Source organism: Anomaloglossus baeobatrachus, unplaced genomic scaffold (genome assembly GCF_048569485.1).
Source record: "Anomaloglossus baeobatrachus isolate aAnoBae1 unplaced genomic scaffold, aAnoBae1.hap1 Scaffold_3660, whole genome shotgun sequence".
Lineage (NCBI taxonomy): Eukaryota > Metazoa > Chordata > Amphibia > Anura > Aromobatidae > Anomaloglossus > Anomaloglossus baeobatrachus.
Window position 1 is genome coordinate 1 of NW_027443011.1, and position 20,137 is coordinate 20,137.

The following is a 20,137-nucleotide window of genomic DNA, read 5'->3' on the forward strand; positions in this document are numbered from 1 at the left end:
AATCCACTTTGTCCAAAAGGGATCTATTCCATTCAATTGCAAATGATCTAGATAAGACAGAGAACTGCAGCACGGGGACATAGCCGAGTTGGTCAGGTTGAGTGGTGATGAGTTTGCTATTTGGATGAATAAAGAAAGTCAAAAGTGTGAAAGATAAAAAACAAAAGGAGGAAGTGTGAAAAGTGAATGGGCCAAATTGAGGTGCATATGAAGACGTATGCTTTCTTCCAATTCATTAAATCGGGCTAATATGAATCAGGTGAATTGAGTTCTGCTTTTGGAAACTGGGTTAAGAAGGGGTGCACCGTTCCTGGAGGTACTGCAATACCAGGTCAATGCGTGGAGTGGACAGAGCAAGCTCTTTTTCCATCTCCCTGTTCTAAAAATCCATTTAATATATGGTCCCCAGATAGGGGACGTATCAGATATTAAACTGATAAGAACAGATACTACACTTGATCTTAGCCAAAAGGCCGAGAAGCGATAACCAGAATTGGTTTGGGCCTCGAGTGGCACCCTGGCCTATGCCGGACACATCTTAGGGAGAGAGAGCGAGAGGGAGACAAACCCACGCCTACACAAGACATTTTGTCACCCAAGCCAACCCTTGAAAAGGCTGCTTTGCAGAGCCAAAACAAGAAGAATGGTGCGTTTTGCAGCCGCCGCCCACTGCAATGAATCTGAATAACTCCTCCTTTAGGGCGCAAGCAACTCCCCTCCCCCTTGCAGTCTTTCCAATTCACGATACAAAAAGACGGACAGGACAGGTTGCCTGACTTTCCGTCACTGCCACCCTTTGCCATCCTTACCCGTAGAAAGCCCTTTCATCATCCCCAAACCCTAATCTTTTCCCTTTCCTTCCCAGCCCCCAAACCCTGCCCTCTGTACCTTTCTCACCACCCGCTTCCCTTCTCCTGTCATCCCCCTACCACCCGGGAAAAAAAGAGATTGCCCCCTCCTTCCACTAGCCCACCCTCCCACCCAAAGAACAACTTCTTCTGCGCAGCTTGTTTTCTAGGCAGCAGCGCTATTGTGATGTCATCGGGGGGCATTGTGACAAGCCGCCAGTGTTCCGTCTCTTCATGTTGTGCACAGTTCAAACGGAAAATACATCAACAGGCAGACTACAGAAAAGCTTACTATCAAAGGTTAGAGGGGGGCTTTCTCAGAGGGCTTTTTACAGTTTTTCTATTCCCAATTAGCCGTTTAAGTGTACTTATTGAAAGTAGTAATTCTTTCATAGGCCGCCCTTTCTTAGTATTTGACGTTCCTTATATTGCGGTATGAGGCTTCGCAGTAGGTTGCAAACATTCATCACCCATGACTGTCCCCAATTGAGCTCAGAAGCTCAATGTCTATCATGACCTCTCTTTTAGAATGTCCAAGAGCAAGCAAACTATTCCTCCAGGAGAGGGCGCCAACAGACTACTAAAGAGATCATCATTACTCAAAGAAAACCCCAAAAACCAATGCATGATAGGAATAAACAGGTAACTTTCTTTGGAGTGGAAGCGGAGAGATCGCACCAGATGCCAATTCTAGATGTTATCACACCTGTGGTCACTGCAGCAGCAGGTGAATCCACTTTGTCCAAAAGGGATCTATTCCATTCAATTGCAAATGATCTAGATAAGACAGAGAACTGCAGCACGGGGACATAGCCGAGTTGGTCAGGTTGAGTGGTGATGAGTTTGCTATTTGGATGAATAAAGAAAGTCAAAAGTGTGAAAGATAAAAAACAAAAGGAGGAAGTGTGAAAAGTGAATGGGCCAAATTGAGGTGCATATGAAGACGTATGCTTTCTTCCAATTCATTAAATCGGGCTAATATGAATCAGGTGAATTGAGTTCTGCTTTTGGAAACTGGGTTAAGAAGGGGTGCACCGTTCCTGGAGGTACTGCAATACCAGGTCAATGCGTGGAGTGGACAGAGCAAGCTCTTTTTCCATCTCCCTGTTCTAAAAATCCATTTAATATATGGTCCCCAGATAGGGGACGTATCAGATATTAAACTGATAAGAACAGATACTACACTTGATCTTAGCCAAAAGGCCGAGAAGCGATAACCAGAATTGGTTTGGGCCTCGAGTGGCACCCTGGCCTATGCCGGACACATCTTAGGGAGAGAGAGCGAGAGGGAGACAAACCCACGCCTACACAAGACATTTTGTCACCCAAGCCAACCCTTGAAAAGGCTGCTTTGCAGAGCCAAAACAAGAAGAATGGTGCGTTTTGCAGCCGCCGCCCACTGCAATGAATCTGAATAACTCCTCCTTTAGGGCGCAAGCAACTCCCCTCCCCCTTGCAGTCTTTCCAATTCACGATACAAAAAGACGGACAGGACAGGTTGCCTGACTTTCCGTCACTGCCACCCTTTGCCATCCTTACCCGTAGAAAGCCCTTTCATCATCCCCAAACCCTAATCTTTTCCCTTTCCTTCCCAGCCCCCAAACCCTGCCCTCTGTACCTTTCTCACCACCCGCTTCCCTTCTCCTGTCATCCCCCTACCACCCGGGAAAAAAAGAGATTGCCCCCTCCTTCCACTAGCCCACCCTCCCACCCAAAGAACAACTTCTTCTGCGCAGCTTGTTTTCTAGGCAGCAGCGCTATTGTGATGTCATCGGGGGGCATTGTGACAAGCCGCCAGTGTTCCGTCTCTTCATGTTGTGCACAGTTCAAACGGAAAATACATCAACAGGCAGACTACAGAAAAGCTTACTATCAAAGGTTAGAGGGGGGCTTTCTCAGAGGGCTTTTTACAGTTTTTCTATTCCCAATTAGCCGTTTAAGTGTACTTATTGAAAGTAGTAATTCTTTCATAGGCCGCCCTTTCTTAGTATTTGACGTTCCTTATATTGCGGTATGAGGCTTCGCAGTAGGTTGCAAACATTCATCACCCATGACTGTCCCCAATTGAGCTCAGAAGCTCAATGTCTATCATGACCTCTCTTTTAGAATGTCCAAGAGCAAGCAAACTATTCCTCCAGGAGAGGGCGCCAACAGACTACTAAAGAGATCATCATTACTCAAAGAAAACCCCAAAAACCAATGCATGATAGGAATAAACAGGTAACTTTCTTTGGAGTGGAAGCGGAGAGATCGCACCAGATGCCAATTCTAGATGTTATCACACCTGTGGTCACTGCAGCAGCAGGTGAATCCACTTTGTCCAAAAGGGATCTATTCCATTCAATTGCAAATGATCTAGATAAGACAGAGAACTGCAGCACGGGGACATAGCCGAGTTGGTCAGGTTGAGTGGTGATGAGTTTGCTATTTGGATGAATAAAGAAAGTCAAAAGTGTGAAAGATAAAAAACAAAAGGAGGAAGTGTGAAAAGTGAATGGGCCAAATTGAGGTGCATATGAAGACGTATGCTTTCTTCCAATTCATTAAATCGGGCTAATATGAATCAGGTGAATTGAGTTCTGCTTTTGGAAACTGGGTTAAGAAGGGGTGCACCGTTCCTGGAGGTACTGCAATACCAGGTCAATGCGTGGAGTGGACAGAGCAAGCTCTTTTTCCATCTCCCTGTTCTAAAAATCCATTTAATATATGGTCCCCAGATAGGGGACGTATCAGATATTAAACTGATAAGAACAGATACTACACTTGATCTTAGCCAAAAGGCCGAGAAGCGATAACCAGAATTGGTTTGGGCCTCGAGTGGCACCCTGGCCTATGCCGGACACATCTTAGGGAGAGAGAGCGAGAGGGAGACAAACCCACGCCTACACAAGACATTTTGTCACCCAAGCCAACCCTTGAAAAGGCTGCTTTGCAGAGCCAAAACAAGAAGAATGGTGCGTTTTGCAGCCGCCGCCCACTGCAATGAATCTGAATAACTCCTCCTTTAGGGCGCAAGCAACTCCCCTCCCCCTTGCAGTCTTTCCAATTCACGATACAAAAAGACGGACAGGACAGGTTGCCTGACTTTCCGTCACTGCCACCCTTTGCCATCCTTACCCGTAGAAAGCCCTTTCATCATCCCCAAACCCTAATCTTTTCCCTTTCCTTCCCAGCCCCCAAACCCTGCCCTCTGTACCTTTCTCACCACCCGCTTCCCTTCTCCTGTCATCCCCCTACCACCCGGGAAAAAAAGAGATTGCCCCCTCCTTCCACTAGCCCACCCTCCCACCCAAAGAACAACTTCTTCTGCGCAGCTTGTTTTCTAGGCAGCAGCGCTATTGTGATGTCATCGGGGGGCATTGTGACAAGCCGCCAGTGTTCCGTCTCTTCATGTTGTGCACAGTTCAAACGGAAAATACATCAACAGGCAGACTACAGAAAAGCTTACTATCAAAGGTTAGAGGGGGGCTTTCTCAGAGGGCTTTTTACAGTTTTTCTATTCCCAATTAGCCGTTTAAGTGTACTTATTGAAAGTAGTAATTCTTTCATAGGCCGCCCTTTCTTAGTATTTGACGTTCCTTATATTGCGGTATGAGGCTTCGCAGTAGGTTGCAAACATTCATCACCCATGACTGTCCCCAATTGAGCTCAGAAGCTCAATGTCTATCATGACCTCTCTTTTAGAATGTCCAAGAGCAAGCAAACTATTCCTCCAGGAGAGGGCGCCAACAGACTACTAAAGAGATCATCATTACTCAAAGAAAACCCCAAAAACCAATGCATGATAGGAATAAACAGGTAACTTTCTTTGGAGTGGAAGCGGAGAGATCGCACCAGATGCCAATTCTAGATGTTATCACACCTGTGGTCACTGCAGCAGCAGGTGAATCCACTTTGTCCAAAAGGGATCTATTCCATTCAATTGCAAATGATCTAGATAAGACAGAGAACTGCAGCACGGGGACATAGCCGAGTTGGTCAGGTTGAGTGGTGATGAGTTTGCTATTTGGATGAATAAAGAAAGTCAAAAGTGTGAAAGATAAAAAACAAAAGGAGGAAGTGTGAAAAGTGAATGGGCCAAATTGAGGTGCATATGAAGACGTATGCTTTCTTCCAATTCATTAAATCGGGCTAATATGAATCAGGTGAATTGAGTTCTGCTTTTGGAAACTGGGTTAAGAAGGGGTGCACCGTTCCTGGAGGTACTGCAATACCAGGTCAATGCGTGGAGTGGACAGAGCAAGCTCTTTTTCCATCTCCCTGTTCTAAAAATCCATTTAATATATGGTCCCCAGATAGGGGACGTATCAGATATTAAACTGATAAGAACAGATACTACACTTGATCTTAGCCAAAAGGCCGAGAAGCGATAACCAGAATTGGTTTGGGCCTCGAGTGGCACCCTGGCCTATGCCGGACACATCTTAGGGAGAGAGAGCGAGAGGGAGACAAACCCACGCCTACACAAGACATTTTGTCACCCAAGCCAACCCTTGAAAAGGCTGCTTTGCAGAGCCAAAACAAGAAGAATGGTGCGTTTTGCAGCCGCCGCCCACTGCAATGAATCTGAATAACTCCTCCTTTAGGGCGCAAGCAACTCCCCTCCCCCTTGCAGTCTTTCCAATTCACGATACAAAAAGACGGACAGGACAGGTTGCCTGACTTTCCGTCACTGCCACCCTTTGCCATCCTTACCCGTAGAAAGCCCTTTCATCATCCCCAAACCCTAATCTTTTCCCTTTCCTTCCCAGCCCCCAAACCCTGCCCTCTGTACCTTTCTCACCACCCGCTTCCCTTCTCCTGTCATCCCCCTACCACCCGGGAAAAAAAGAGATTGCCCCCTCCTTCCACTAGCCCACCCTCCCACCCAAAGAACAACTTCTTCTGCGCAGCTTGTTTTCTAGGCAGCAGCGCTATTGTGATGTCATCGGGGGGCATTGTGACAAGCCGCCAGTGTTCCGTCTCTTCATGTTGTGCACAGTTCAAACGGAAAATACATCAACAGGCAGACTACAGAAAAGCTTACTATCAAAGGTTAGAGGGGGGCTTTCTCAGAGGGCTTTTTACAGTTTTTCTATTCCCAATTAGCCGTTTAAGTGTACTTATTGAAAGTAGTAATTCTTTCATAGGCCGCCCTTTCTTAGTATTTGACGTTCCTTATATTGCGGTATGAGGCTTCGCAGTAGGTTGCAAACATTCATCACCCATGACTGTCCCCAATTGAGCTCAGAAGCTCAATGTCTATCATGACCTCTCTTTTAGAATGTCCAAGAGCAAGCAAACTATTCCTCCAGGAGAGGGCGCCAACAGACTACTAAAGAGATCATCATTACTCAAAGAAAACCCCAAAAACCAATGCATGATAGGAATAAACAGGTAACTTTCTTTGGAGTGGAAGCGGAGAGATCGCACCAGATGCCAATTCTAGATGTTATCACACCTGTGGTCACTGCAGCAGCAGGTGAATCCACTTTGTCCAAAAGGGATCTATTCCATTCAATTGCAAATGATCTAGATAAGACAGAGAACTGCAGCACGGGGACATAGCCGAGTTGGTCAGGTTGAGTGGTGATGAGTTTGCTATTTGGATGAATAAAGAAAGTCAAAAGTGTGAAAGATAAAAAACAAAAGGAGGAAGTGTGAAAAGTGAATGGGCCAAATTGAGGTGCATATGAAGACGTATGCTTTCTTCCAATTCATTAAATCGGGCTAATATGAATCAGGTGAATTGAGTTCTGCTTTTGGAAACTGGGTTAAGAAGGGGTGCACCGTTCCTGGAGGTACTGCAATACCAGGTCAATGCGTGGAGTGGACAGAGCAAGCTCTTTTTCCATCTCCCTGTTCTAAAAATCCATTTAATATATGGTCCCCAGATAGGGGACGTATCAGATATTAAACTGATAAGAACAGATACTACACTTGATCTTAGCCAAAAGGCCGAGAAGCGATAACCAGAATTGGTTTGGGCCTCGAGTGGCACCCTGGCCTATGCCGGACACATCTTAGGGAGAGAGAGCGAGAGGGAGACAAACCCACGCCTACACAAGACATTTTGTCACCCAAGCCAACCCTTGAAAAGGCTGCTTTGCAGAGCCAAAACAAGAAGAATGGTGCGTTTTGCAGCCGCCGCCCACTGCAATGAATCTGAATAACTCCTCCTTTAGGGCGCAAGCAACTCCCCTCCCCCTTGCAGTCTTTCCAATTCACGATACAAAAAGACGGACAGGACAGGTTGCCTGACTTTCCGTCACTGCCACCCTTTGCCATCCTTACCCGTAGAAAGCCCTTTCATCATCCCCAAACCCTAATCTTTTCCCTTTCCTTCCCAGCCCCCAAACCCTGCCCTCTGTACCTTTCTCACCACCCGCTTCCCTTCTCCTGTCATCCCCCTACCACCCGGGAAAAAAAGAGATTGCCCCCTCCTTCCACTAGCCCACCCTCCCACCCAAAGAACAACTTCTTCTGCGCAGCTTGTTTTCTAGGCAGCAGCGCTATTGTGATGTCATCGGGGGGCATTGTGACAAGCCGCCAGTGTTCCGTCTCTTCATGTTGTGCACAGTTCAAACGGAAAATACATCAACAGGCAGACTACAGAAAAGCTTACTATCAAAGGTTAGAGGGGGGCTTTCTCAGAGGGCTTTTTACAGTTTTTCTATTCCCAATTAGCCGTTTAAGTGTACTTATTGAAAGTAGTAATTCTTTCATAGGCCGCCCTTTCTTAGTATTTGACGTTCCTTATATTGCGGTATGAGGCTTCGCAGTAGGTTGCAAACATTCATCACCCATGACTGTCCCCAATTGAGCTCAGAAGCTCAATGTCTATCATGACCTCTCTTTTAGAATGTCCAAGAGCAAGCAAACTATTCCTCCAGGAGAGGGCGCCAACAGACTACTAAAGAGATCATCATTACTCAAAGAAAACCCCAAAAACCAATGCATGATAGGAATAAACAGGTAACTTTCTTTGGAGTGGAAGCGGAGAGATCGCACCAGATGCCAATTCTAGATGTTATCACACCTGTGGTCACTGCAGCAGCAGGTGAATCCACTTTGTCCAAAAGGGATCTATTCCATTCAATTGCAAATGATCTAGATAAGACAGAGAACTGCAGCACGGGGACATAGCCGAGTTGGTCAGGTTGAGTGGTGATGAGTTTGCTATTTGGATGAATAAAGAAAGTCAAAAGTGTGAAAGATAAAAAACAAAAGGAGGAAGTGTGAAAAGTGAATGGGCCAAATTGAGGTGCATATGAAGACGTATGCTTTCTTCCAATTCATTAAATCGGGCTAATATGAATCAGGTGAATTGAGTTCTGCTTTTGGAAACTGGGTTAAGAAGGGGTGCACCGTTCCTGGAGGTACTGCAATACCAGGTCAATGCGTGGAGTGGACAGAGCAAGCTCTTTTTCCATCTCCCTGTTCTAAAAATCCATTTAATATATGGTCCCCAGATAGGGGACGTATCAGATATTAAACTGATAAGAACAGATACTACACTTGATCTTAGCCAAAAGGCCGAGAAGCGATAACCAGAATTGGTTTGGGCCTCGAGTGGCACCCTGGCCTATGCCGGACACATCTTAGGGAGAGAGAGCGAGAGGGAGACAAACCCACGCCTACACAAGACATTTTGTCACCCAAGCCAACCCTTGAAAAGGCTGCTTTGCAGAGCCAAAACAAGAAGAATGGTGCGTTTTGCAGCCGCCGCCCACTGCAATGAATCTGAATAACTCCTCCTTTAGGGCGCAAGCAACTCCCCTCCCCCTTGCAGTCTTTCCAATTCACGATACAAAAAGACGGACAGGACAGGTTGCCTGACTTTCCGTCACTGCCACCCTTTGCCATCCTTACCCGTAGAAAGCCCTTTCATCATCCCCAAACCCTAATCTTTTCCCTTTCCTTCCCAGCCCCCAAACCCTGCCCTCTGTACCTTTCTCACCACCCGCTTCCCTTCTCCTGTCATCCCCCTACCACCCGGGAAAAAAAGAGATTGCCCCCTCCTTCCACTAGCCCACCCTCCCACCCAAAGAACAACTTCTTCTGCGCAGCTTGTTTTCTAGGCAGCAGCGCTATTGTGATGTCATCGGGGGGCATTGTGACAAGCCGCCAGTGTTCCGTCTCTTCATGTTGTGCACAGTTCAAACGGAAAATACATCAACAGGCAGACTACAGAAAAGCTTACTATCAAAGGTTAGAGGGGGGCTTTCTCAGAGGGCTTTTTACAGTTTTTCTATTCCCAATTAGCCGTTTAAGTGTACTTATTGAAAGTAGTAATTCTTTCATAGGCCGCCCTTTCTTAGTATTTGACGTTCCTTATATTGCGGTATGAGGCTTCGCAGTAGGTTGCAAACATTCATCACCCATGACTGTCCCCAATTGAGCTCAGAAGCTCAATGTCTATCATGACCTCTCTTTTAGAATGTCCAAGAGCAAGCAAACTATTCCTCCAGGAGAGGGCGCCAACAGACTACTAAAGAGATCATCATTACTCAAAGAAAACCCCAAAAACCAATGCATGATAGGAATAAACAGGTAACTTTCTTTGGAGTGGAAGCGGAGAGATCGCACCAGATGCCAATTCTAGATGTTATCACACCTGTGGTCACTGCAGCAGCAGGTGAATCCACTTTGTCCAAAAGGGATCTATTCCATTCAATTGCAAATGATCTAGATAAGACAGAGAACTGCAGCACGGGGACATAGCCGAGTTGGTCAGGTTGAGTGGTGATGAGTTTGCTATTTGGATGAATAAAGAAAGTCAAAAGTGTGAAAGATAAAAAACAAAAGGAGGAAGTGTGAAAAGTGAATGGGCCAAATTGAGGTGCATATGAAGACGTATGCTTTCTTCCAATTCATTAAATCGGGCTAATATGAATCAGGTGAATTGAGTTCTGCTTTTGGAAACTGGGTTAAGAAGGGGTGCACCGTTCCTGGAGGTACTGCAATACCAGGTCAATGCGTGGAGTGGACAGAGCAAGCTCTTTTTCCATCTCCCTGTTCTAAAAATCCATTTAATATATGGTCCCCAGATAGGGGACGTATCAGATATTAAACTGATAAGAACAGATACTACACTTGATCTTAGCCAAAAGGCCGAGAAGCGATAACCAGAATTGGTTTGGGCCTCGAGTGGCACCCTGGCCTATGCCGGACACATCTTAGGGAGAGAGAGCGAGAGGGAGACAAACCCACGCCTACACAAGACATTTTGTCACCCAAGCCAACCCTTGAAAAGGCTGCTTTGCAGAGCCAAAACAAGAAGAATGGTGCGTTTTGCAGCCGCCGCCCACTGCAATGAATCTGAATAACTCCTCCTTTAGGGCGCAAGCAACTCCCCTCCCCCTTGCAGTCTTTCCAATTCACGATACAAAAAGACGGACAGGACAGGTTGCCTGACTTTCCGTCACTGCCACCCTTTGCCATCCTTACCCGTAGAAAGCCCTTTCATCATCCCCAAACCCTAATCTTTTCCCTTTCCTTCCCAGCCCCCAAACCCTGCCCTCTGTACCTTTCTCACCACCCGCTTCCCTTCTCCTGTCATCCCCCTACCACCCGGGAAAAAAAGAGATTGCCCCCTCCTTCCACTAGCCCACCCTCCCACCCAAAGAACAACTTCTTCTGCGCAGCTTGTTTTCTAGGCAGCAGCGCTATTGTGATGTCATCGGGGGGCATTGTGACAAGCCGCCAGTGTTCCGTCTCTTCATGTTGTGCACAGTTCAAACGGAAAATACATCAACAGGCAGACTACAGAAAAGCTTACTATCAAAGGTTAGAGGGGGGCTTTCTCAGAGGGCTTTTTACAGTTTTTCTATTCCCAATTAGCCGTTTAAGTGTACTTATTGAAAGTAGTAATTCTTTCATAGGCCGCCCTTTCTTAGTATTTGACGTTCCTTATATTGCGGTATGAGGCTTCGCAGTAGGTTGCAAACATTCATCACCCATGACTGTCCCCAATTGAGCTCAGAAGCTCAATGTCTATCATGACCTCTCTTTTAGAATGTCCAAGAGCAAGCAAACTATTCCTCCAGGAGAGGGCGCCAACAGACTACTAAAGAGATCATCATTACTCAAAGAAAACCCCAAAAACCAATGCATGATAGGAATAAACAGGTAACTTTCTTTGGAGTGGAAGCGGAGAGATCGCACCAGATGCCAATTCTAGATGTTATCACACCTGTGGTCACTGCAGCAGCAGGTGAATCCACTTTGTCCAAAAGGGATCTATTCCATTCAATTGCAAATGATCTAGATAAGACAGAGAACTGCAGCACGGGGACATAGCCGAGTTGGTCAGGTTGAGTGGTGATGAGTTTGCTATTTGGATGAATAAAGAAAGTCAAAAGTGTGAAAGATAAAAAACAAAAGGAGGAAGTGTGAAAAGTGAATGGGCCAAATTGAGGTGCATATGAAGACGTATGCTTTCTTCCAATTCATTAAATCGGGCTAATATGAATCAGGTGAATTGAGTTCTGCTTTTGGAAACTGGGTTAAGAAGGGGTGCACCGTTCCTGGAGGTACTGCAATACCAGGTCAATGCGTGGAGTGGACAGAGCAAGCTCTTTTTCCATCTCCCTGTTCTAAAAATCCATTTAATATATGGTCCCCAGATAGGGGACGTATCAGATATTAAACTGATAAGAACAGATACTACACTTGATCTTAGCCAAAAGGCCGAGAAGCGATAACCAGAATTGGTTTGGGCCTCGAGTGGCACCCTGGCCTATGCCGGACACATCTTAGGGAGAGAGAGCGAGAGGGAGACAAACCCACGCCTACACAAGACATTTTGTCACCCAAGCCAACCCTTGAAAAGGCTGCTTTGCAGAGCCAAAACAAGAAGAATGGTGCGTTTTGCAGCCGCCGCCCACTGCAATGAATCTGAATAACTCCTCCTTTAGGGCGCAAGCAACTCCCCTCCCCCTTGCAGTCTTTCCAATTCACGATACAAAAAGACGGACAGGACAGGTTGCCTGACTTTCCGTCACTGCCACCCTTTGCCATCCTTACCCGTAGAAAGCCCTTTCATCATCCCCAAACCCTAATCTTTTCCCTTTCCTTCCCAGCCCCCAAACCCTGCCCTCTGTACCTTTCTCACCACCCGCTTCCCTTCTCCTGTCATCCCCCTACCACCCGGGAAAAAAAGAGATTGCCCCCTCCTTCCACTAGCCCACCCTCCCACCCAAAGAACAACTTCTTCTGCGCAGCTTGTTTTCTAGGCAGCAGCGCTATTGTGATGTCATCGGGGGGCATTGTGACAAGCCGCCAGTGTTCCGTCTCTTCATGTTGTGCACAGTTCAAACGGAAAATACATCAACAGGCAGACTACAGAAAAGCTTACTATCAAAGGTTAGAGGGGGGCTTTCTCAGAGGGCTTTTTACAGTTTTTCTATTCCCAATTAGCCGTTTAAGTGTACTTATTGAAAGTAGTAATTCTTTCATAGGCCGCCCTTTCTTAGTATTTGACGTTCCTTATATTGCGGTATGAGGCTTCGCAGTAGGTTGCAAACATTCATCACCCATGACTGTCCCCAATTGAGCTCAGAAGCTCAATGTCTATCATGACCTCTCTTTTAGAATGTCCAAGAGCAAGCAAACTATTCCTCCAGGAGAGGGCGCCAACAGACTACTAAAGAGATCATCATTACTCAAAGAAAACCCCAAAAACCAATGCATGATAGGAATAAACAGGTAACTTTCTTTGGAGTGGAAGCGGAGAGATCGCACCAGATGCCAATTCTAGATGTTATCACACCTGTGGTCACTGCAGCAGCAGGTGAATCCACTTTGTCCAAAAGGGATCTATTCCATTCAATTGCAAATGATCTAGATAAGACAGAGAACTGCAGCACGGGGACATAGCCGAGTTGGTCAGGTTGAGTGGTGATGAGTTTGCTATTTGGATGAATAAAGAAAGTCAAAAGTGTGAAAGATAAAAAACAAAAGGAGGAAGTGTGAAAAGTGAATGGGCCAAATTGAGGTGCATATGAAGACGTATGCTTTCTTCCAATTCATTAAATCGGGCTAATATGAATCAGGTGAATTGAGTTCTGCTTTTGGAAACTGGGTTAAGAAGGGGTGCACCGTTCCTGGAGGTACTGCAATACCAGGTCAATGCGTGGAGTGGACAGAGCAAGCTCTTTTTCCATCTCCCTGTTCTAAAAATCCATTTAATATATGGTCCCCAGATAGGGGACGTATCAGATATTAAACTGATAAGAACAGATACTACACTTGATCTTAGCCAAAAGGCCGAGAAGCGATAACCAGAATTGGTTTGGGCCTCGAGTGGCACCCTGGCCTATGCCGGACACATCTTAGGGAGAGAGAGCGAGAGGGAGACAAACCCACGCCTACACAAGACATTTTGTCACCCAAGCCAACCCTTGAAAAGGCTGCTTTGCAGAGCCAAAACAAGAAGAATGGTGCGTTTTGCAGCCGCCGCCCACTGCAATGAATCTGAATAACTCCTCCTTTAGGGCGCAAGCAACTCCCCTCCCCCTTGCAGTCTTTCCAATTCACGATACAAAAAGACGGACAGGACAGGTTGCCTGACTTTCCGTCACTGCCACCCTTTGCCATCCTTACCCGTAGAAAGCCCTTTCATCATCCCCAAACCCTAATCTTTTCCCTTTCCTTCCCAGCCCCCAAACCCTGCCCTCTGTACCTTTCTCACCACCCGCTTCCCTTCTCCTGTCATCCCCCTACCACCCGGGAAAAAAAGAGATTGCCCCCTCCTTCCACTAGCCCACCCTCCCACCCAAAGAACAACTTCTTCTGCGCAGCTTGTTTTCTAGGCAGCAGCGCTATTGTGATGTCATCGGGGGGCATTGTGACAAGCCGCCAGTGTTCCGTCTCTTCATGTTGTGCACAGTTCAAACGGAAAATACATCAACAGGCAGACTACAGAAAAGCTTACTATCAAAGGTTAGAGGGGGGCTTTCTCAGAGGGCTTTTTACAGTTTTTCTATTCCCAATTAGCCGTTTAAGTGTACTTATTGAAAGTAGTAATTCTTTCATAGGCCGCCCTTTCTTAGTATTTGACGTTCCTTATATTGCGGTATGAGGCTTCGCAGTAGGTTGCAAACATTCATCACCCATGACTGTCCCCAATTGAGCTCAGAAGCTCAATGTCTATCATGACCTCTCTTTTAGAATGTCCAAGAGCAAGCAAACTATTCCTCCAGGAGAGGGCGCCAACAGACTACTAAAGAGATCATCATTACTCAAAGAAAACCCCAAAAACCAATGCATGATAGGAATAAACAGGTAACTTTCTTTGGAGTGGAAGCGGAGAGATCGCACCAGATGCCAATTCTAGATGTTATCACACCTGTGGTCACTGCAGCAGCAGGTGAATCCACTTTGTCCAAAAGGGATCTATTCCATTCAATTGCAAATGATCTAGATAAGACAGAGAACTGCAGCACGGGGACATAGCCGAGTTGGTCAGGTTGAGTGGTGATGAGTTTGCTATTTGGATGAATAAAGAAAGTCAAAAGTGTGAAAGATAAAAAACAAAAGGAGGAAGTGTGAAAAGTGAATGGGCCAAATTGAGGTGCATATGAAGACGTATGCTTTCTTCCAATTCATTAAATCGGGCTAATATGAATCAGGTGAATTGAGTTCTGCTTTTGGAAACTGGGTTAAGAAGGGGTGCACCGTTCCTGGAGGTACTGCAATACCAGGTCAATGCGTGGAGTGGACAGAGCAAGCTCTTTTTCCATCTCCCTGTTCTAAAAATCCATTTAATATATGGTCCCCAGATAGGGGACGTATCAGATATTAAACTGATAAGAACAGATACTACACTTGATCTTAGCCAAAAGGCCGAGAAGCGATAACCAGAATTGGTTTGGGCCTCGAGTGGCACCCTGGCCTATGCCGGACACATCTTAGGGAGAGAGAGCGAGAGGGAGACAAACCCACGCCTACACAAGACATTTTGTCACCCAAGCCAACCCTTGAAAAGGCTGCTTTGCAGAGCCAAAACAAGAAGAATGGTGCGTTTTGCAGCCGCCGCCCACTGCAATGAATCTGAATAACTCCTCCTTTAGGGCGCAAGCAACTCCCCTCCCCCTTGCAGTCTTTCCAATTCACGATACAAAAAGACGGACAGGACAGGTTGCCTGACTTTCTGTCACTGCCACCCTTTGCCATCCTTACCCGTAGAAAGCCCTTTCATCATCCCCAAACCCTAATCTTTTCCCTTTCCTTCCCAGCCCCCAAACCCTGCCCTCTGTACCTTTCTCACCACCCGCTTCCCTTCTCCTGTCATCCCCCTACCACCCGGGAAAAAAAGAGATTGCCCCCTCCTTCCACTAGCCCACCCTCCCACCCAAAGAACAACTTCTTCTGCGCAGCTTGTTTTCTAGGCAGCAGCGCTATTGTGATGTCATCGGGGGGCATTGTGACAAGCCGCCAGTGTTCCGTCTCTTCATGTTGTGCACAGTTCAAACGGAAAATACATCAACAGGCAGACTACAGAAAAGCTTACTATCAAAGGTTAGAGGGGGGCTTTCTCAGAGGGCTTTTTACAGTTTTTCTATTCCCAATTAGCCGTTTAAGTGTACTTATTGAAAGTAGTAATTCTTTCATAGGCCGCCCTTTCTTAGTATTTGACGTTCCTTATATTGCGGTATGAGGCTTCGCAGTAGGTTGCAAACATTCATCACCCATGACTGTCCCCAATTGAGCTCAGAAGCTCAATGTCTATCATGACCTCTCTTTTAGAATGTCCAAGAGCAAGCAAACTATTCCTCCAGGAGAGGGCGCCAACAGACTACTAAAGAGATCATCATTACTCAAAGAAAACCCCAAAAACCAATGCATGATAGGAATAAACAGGTAACTTTCTTTGGAGTGGAAGCGGAGAGATCGCACCAGATGCCAATTCTAGATGTTATCACACCTGTGGTCACTGCAGCAGCAGGTGAATCCACTTTGTCCAAAAGGGATCTATTCCATTCAATTGCAAATGATCTAGATAAGACAGAGAACTGCAGCACGGGGACATAGCCGAGTTGGTCAGGTTGAGTGGTGATGAGTTTGCTATTTGGATGAATAAAGAAAGTCAAAAGTGTGAAAGATAAAAAACAAAAGGAGGAAGTGTGAAAAATGAATGGGCCAAATTGAGGTGCATATGAAGACGTATGCTTTCTTCCAATTCATTAAATCGGGCTAATATGAATCAGGTGAATTGAGTTCTGCTTTTGGAAACTGGGTTAAGAAGGGGTGCACCGTTCCTGGAGGTACTGCAATACCAGGTCAATGCGTGGAGTGGACAGAGCAAGCTCTTTTTCCATCTCCCTGTTCTAAAAATCCATTTAATATATGGTCCCCAGATAGGGGACGTATCAGATATTAAACTGATAAGAACAGATACTACACTTGATCTTAGCCAAAAGGCCGAGAAGCGATAACCAGAATTGGTTTGGGCCTCGAGTGGCACCCTGGCCTATGCCGGACACATCTTAGGGAGAGAGAGCGAGAGGGAGACAAACCCACGCCTACACAAGACATTTTGTCACCCAAGCCAACCCTTGAAAAGGCTGCTTTGCAGAGCCAAAACAAGAAGAATGGTGCGTTTTGCAGCCGCCGCCCACTGCAATGAATCTGAATAACTCCTCCTTTAGGGCGCAAGCAACTCCCCTCCCCCTTGCAGTCTTTCCAATTCACGATACAAAAAGACGGACAGGACAGGTTGCCTGACTTTCCGTCACTGCCACCCTTTGCCATCCTTACCCGTAGAAAGCCCTTTCATCATCCCCAAACCCTAATCTTTTCCCTTTCCTTCCCAGCCCCCAAACCCTGCCCTCTGTACCTTTCTCACCACCCGCTTCCCTTCTCCTGTCATCCCCCTACCACCCGGGAAAAAAAGAGATTGCCCCCTCCTTCCACTAGCCCACCCTCCCACCCAAAGAACAACTTCTTCTGCGCAGCTTGTTTTCTAGGCAGCAGCGCTATTGTGATGTCATCGGGGGGCATTGTGACAAGCCGCCAGTGTTCCGTCTCTTCATGTTGTGCACAGTTCAAACGGAAAATACATCAACAGGCAGACTACAGAAAAGCTTACTATCAAAGGTTAGAGGGGGGCTTTCTCAGAGGGCTTTTTACAGTTTTTCTATTCCCAATTAGCCGTTTAAGTGTACTTATTGAAAGTAGTAATTCTTTCATAGGCCGCCCTTTCTTAGTATTTGACGTTCCTTATATTGCGGTATGAGGCTTCGCAGTAGGTTGCAAACATTCATCACCCATGACTGTCCCCAATTGAGCTCAGAAGCTCAATGTCTATCATGACCTCTCTTTTAGAATGTCCAAGAGCAAGCAAACTATTCCTCCAGGAGAGGGCGCCAACAGACTACTAAAGAGATCATCATTACTCAAAGAAAACCCCAAAAACCAATGCATGATAGGAATAAACAGGTAACTTTCTTTGGAGTGGAAGCGGAGAGATCGCACCAGATGCCAATTCTAGATGTTATCACACCTGTGGTCACTGCAGCAGCAGGTGAATCCACTTTGTCCAAAAGGGATCTATTCCATTCAATTGCAAATGATCTAGATAAGACAGAGAACTGCAGCACGGGGACATAGCCGAGTTGGTCAGGTTGAGTGGTGATGAGTTTGCTATTTGGATGAATAAAGAAAGTCAAAAGTGTGAAAGATAAAAAACAAAAGGAGGAAGTGTGAAAAGTGAATGGGCCAAATTGAGGTGCATATGAAGACGTATGCTTTCTTCCAATTCATTAAATCGGGCTAATATGAATCAGGTGAATTGAGTTCTGCTTTTGGAAACTGGGTTAAGAAGGGGTGCACCGTTCCTGGAGGTACTGCAATACCAGGTCAATGCGTGGAGTGGACAGAGCAAGCTCTTTTTCCATCTCCCTGTTCTAAAAATCCATTTAATATATGGTCCCCAGATAGGGGACGTATCAGATATTAAACTGATAAGAACAGATACTACACTTGATCTTAGCCAAAAGGCCGAGAAGCGATAACCAGAATTGGTTTGGGCCTCGAGTGGCACCCTGGCCTATGCCGGACACATCTTAGGGAGAGAGAGCGAGAGGGAGACAAACCCACGCCTACACAAGACATTTTGTCACCCAAGCCAACCCTTGAAAAGGCTGCTTTGCAGAGCCAAAACAAGAAGAATGGTGCGTTTTGCAGCCGCCGCCCACTGCAATGAATCTGAATAACTCCTCCTTTAGGGCGCAAGCAACTCCCCTCCCCCTTGCAGTCTTTCCAATTCACGATACAAAAAGACGGACAGGACAGGTTGCCTGACTTTCCGTCACTGCCACCCTTTGCCATCCTTACCCGTAGAAAGCCCTTTCATCATCCCCAAACCCTAATCTTTTCCCTTTCCTTCCCAGCCCCCAAACCCTGCCCTCTGTACCTTTCTCACCACCCGCTTCCCTTCTCCTGTCATCCCCCTACCACCCGGGAAAAAAAGAGATTGCCCCCTCCTTCCACTAGCCCACCCTCCCACCCAAAGAACAACTTCTTCTGCGCAGCTTGTTTTCTAGGCAGCAGCGCTATTGTGATGTCATCGGGGGGCATTGTGACAAGCCGCCAGTGTTCCGTCTCTTCATGTTGTGCACAGTTCAAACGTAAAATACATCAACAGGCAGACTACAGAAAAGCTTACTATCAAAGGTTAGAGGGGGGCTTTCTCAGAGGGCTTTTTACAGTTTTTCTATTCCCAATTAGCCGTTTAAGTGTACTTATTGAAAGTAGTAATTCTTTCATAGGCCGCCCTTTCTTAGTATTTGACGTTCCTTATATTGCGGTATGAGGCTTCGCAGTAGGTTGCAAACATTCATCACCCATGACTGTCCCCAATTGAGCTCAGAAGCTCAATGTCTATCATGACCTCTCTTTTAGAATGTCCAAGAGCAAGCAAACTATTCCTCCAGGAGAGGGCGCCAACAGACTACTAAAGAGATCATCATTACTCAAAGAAAACCCCAAAAACCAATGCATGATAGGAATAAACAGGTAACTTTCTTTGGAGTGGAAGCGGAGAGATCGCACCAGATGCCAATTCTAGATGTTATCACACCTGTGGTCACTGCAGCAGCAGGTGAATCCACTTTGTCCAAAAGGGATCTATTCCATTCAATTGCAAATGATCTAGATAAGACAGAGAACTGCAGCACGGGGACATAGCCGAGTTGGTCAGGTTGAGTGGTGATGAGTTTGCTATTTGGATGAATAAAGAAAGTCAAAAGTGTGAAAGATAAAAAACAAAAGGAGGAAGTGTGAAAAGTGAATGGGCCAAATTGAGGTGCATATGAAGACGTATGCTTTCTTCCAATTCATTAAATCGGGCTAATATGAATCAGGTGAATTGAGTTCTGCTTTTGGAAACTGGGTTAAGAAGGGGTGCACCGTTCCTGGAGGTACTGCAATACCAGGTCAATGCGTGGAGTGGACAGAGCAAGCTCTTTTTCCATCTCCCTGTTCTAAAAATCCATTTAATATATGGTCCCCAGATAGGGGACGTATCAGATATTAAACTGATAAGAACAGATACTACACTTGATCTTAGCCAAAAGGCCGAGAAGCGATAACCAGAATTGGTTTGGGCCTCGAGTGGCACCCTGGCCTATGCCGGACACATCTTAGGGAGAGAGAGCGAGAGGGAGACAAACCCACGCCTACACAAGACATTTTGTCACCCAAGCCAACCCTTGAAAAGGCTGCTTTGCAGAGCCAAAACAAGAAGAATGGTGCGTTTTGCAGCCGCCGCCCACTGCAATGAATCTGAATAACTCCTCCTTTAGGGCGCAAGCAACTCCCCTCCCCCTTGCAGTCTTTCCAATTCACGATACAAAAAGACGGACAGGACAGGTTGCCTGACTTTCCGTCACTGCCACCCTTTGCCATCCTTACCCGTAGAAAGCCCTTTCATCATCCCCAAACCCTAATCTTTTCCCTTTCCTTCCCAGCCCCCAAACCCTGCCCTCTGTACCTTTCTCACCACCCGCTTCCCTTCTCCTGTCATCCCCCTACCACCCGGGAAAAAAAGAGATTGCCCCCTCCTTCCACTAGCCCACCCTCCCACCCAAAGAACAACTTCTTCTGCGCAGCTTGTTTTCTAGGCAGCAGCGCTATTGTGATGTCATCGGGGGGCATTGTGACAAGCCGCCAGTGTTCCGTCTCTTCATGTTGTGCACAGTTCAAACGGAAAATACATCAACAGGCAGACTACAGAAAAGCTTACTATCAAAGGTTAGAGGGGGGCTTTCTCAGAGGGCTTTTTACAGTTTTTCTATTCCCAATTA

At 46.4% G+C, this 20,137-nt stretch overlaps 13 non-coding genes across 13 annotated transcripts; all 13 read right to left on the bottom strand.

Annotated features, from left to right (window-relative positions):
• Positions 1-294: 294 nt before the first annotated feature.
• Positions 295-485, bottom strand: LOC142273933 (U2 spliceosomal RNA). Its single transcript, XR_012738321.1, has one exon. It is a non-coding gene; the product is annotated as a U2 spliceosomal RNA (small nuclear RNA).
• Positions 486-1,872: 1,387 nt separating this feature from the next.
• On the bottom strand, positions 1,873-2,063 carry LOC142273945 (U2 spliceosomal RNA). Its single transcript, XR_012738332.1, has one exon. It is a non-coding gene; the product is annotated as a U2 spliceosomal RNA (small nuclear RNA).
• A 1,387-nt stretch (positions 2,064-3,450) lies between these two features.
• Positions 3,451-3,641, bottom strand: LOC142273957 (U2 spliceosomal RNA). Its single transcript, XR_012738343.1, has one exon. It is a non-coding gene; the product is annotated as a U2 spliceosomal RNA (small nuclear RNA).
• Positions 3,642-5,028: 1,387 nt separating this feature from the next.
• LOC142273969 (U2 spliceosomal RNA) lies at positions 5,029-5,219 on the bottom strand. The gene has a single exon (XR_012738354.1). It is a non-coding gene; the product is annotated as a U2 spliceosomal RNA (small nuclear RNA).
• Positions 5,220-6,606: 1,387 nt separating this feature from the next.
• On the bottom strand, positions 6,607-6,797 carry LOC142273977 (U2 spliceosomal RNA). The gene has a single exon (XR_012738360.1). It is a non-coding gene; the product is annotated as a U2 spliceosomal RNA (small nuclear RNA).
• A 1,387-nt stretch (positions 6,798-8,184) lies between these two features.
• Positions 8,185-8,375, bottom strand: LOC142273934 (U2 spliceosomal RNA). Its single transcript, XR_012738322.1, has one exon. It is a non-coding gene; the product is annotated as a U2 spliceosomal RNA (small nuclear RNA).
• A 1,387-nt stretch (positions 8,376-9,762) lies between these two features.
• On the bottom strand, positions 9,763-9,953 carry LOC142273935 (U2 spliceosomal RNA). The gene has a single exon (XR_012738323.1). It is a non-coding gene; the product is annotated as a U2 spliceosomal RNA (small nuclear RNA).
• A 1,387-nt stretch (positions 9,954-11,340) lies between these two features.
• LOC142273936 (U2 spliceosomal RNA) lies at positions 11,341-11,531 on the bottom strand. The gene has a single exon (XR_012738324.1). It is a non-coding gene; the product is annotated as a U2 spliceosomal RNA (small nuclear RNA).
• Positions 11,532-12,918: 1,387 nt separating this feature from the next.
• LOC142273937 (U2 spliceosomal RNA) lies at positions 12,919-13,109 on the bottom strand. The gene has a single exon (XR_012738325.1). It is a non-coding gene; the product is annotated as a U2 spliceosomal RNA (small nuclear RNA).
• A 1,387-nt stretch (positions 13,110-14,496) lies between these two features.
• On the bottom strand, positions 14,497-14,687 carry LOC142273938 (U2 spliceosomal RNA). The gene has a single exon (XR_012738326.1). It is a non-coding gene; the product is annotated as a U2 spliceosomal RNA (small nuclear RNA).
• Positions 14,688-16,074: 1,387 nt separating this feature from the next.
• LOC142273939 (U2 spliceosomal RNA) lies at positions 16,075-16,265 on the bottom strand. The gene has a single exon (XR_012738327.1). It is a non-coding gene; the product is annotated as a U2 spliceosomal RNA (small nuclear RNA).
• Positions 16,266-17,652: 1,387 nt separating this feature from the next.
• On the bottom strand, positions 17,653-17,843 carry LOC142273940 (U2 spliceosomal RNA). Its single transcript, XR_012738328.1, has one exon. It is a non-coding gene; the product is annotated as a U2 spliceosomal RNA (small nuclear RNA).
• Positions 17,844-19,230: 1,387 nt separating this feature from the next.
• LOC142273941 (U2 spliceosomal RNA) lies at positions 19,231-19,421 on the bottom strand. The gene has a single exon (XR_012738329.1). It is a non-coding gene; the product is annotated as a U2 spliceosomal RNA (small nuclear RNA).
• Positions 19,422-20,137: the final 716 nt, after the last annotated feature.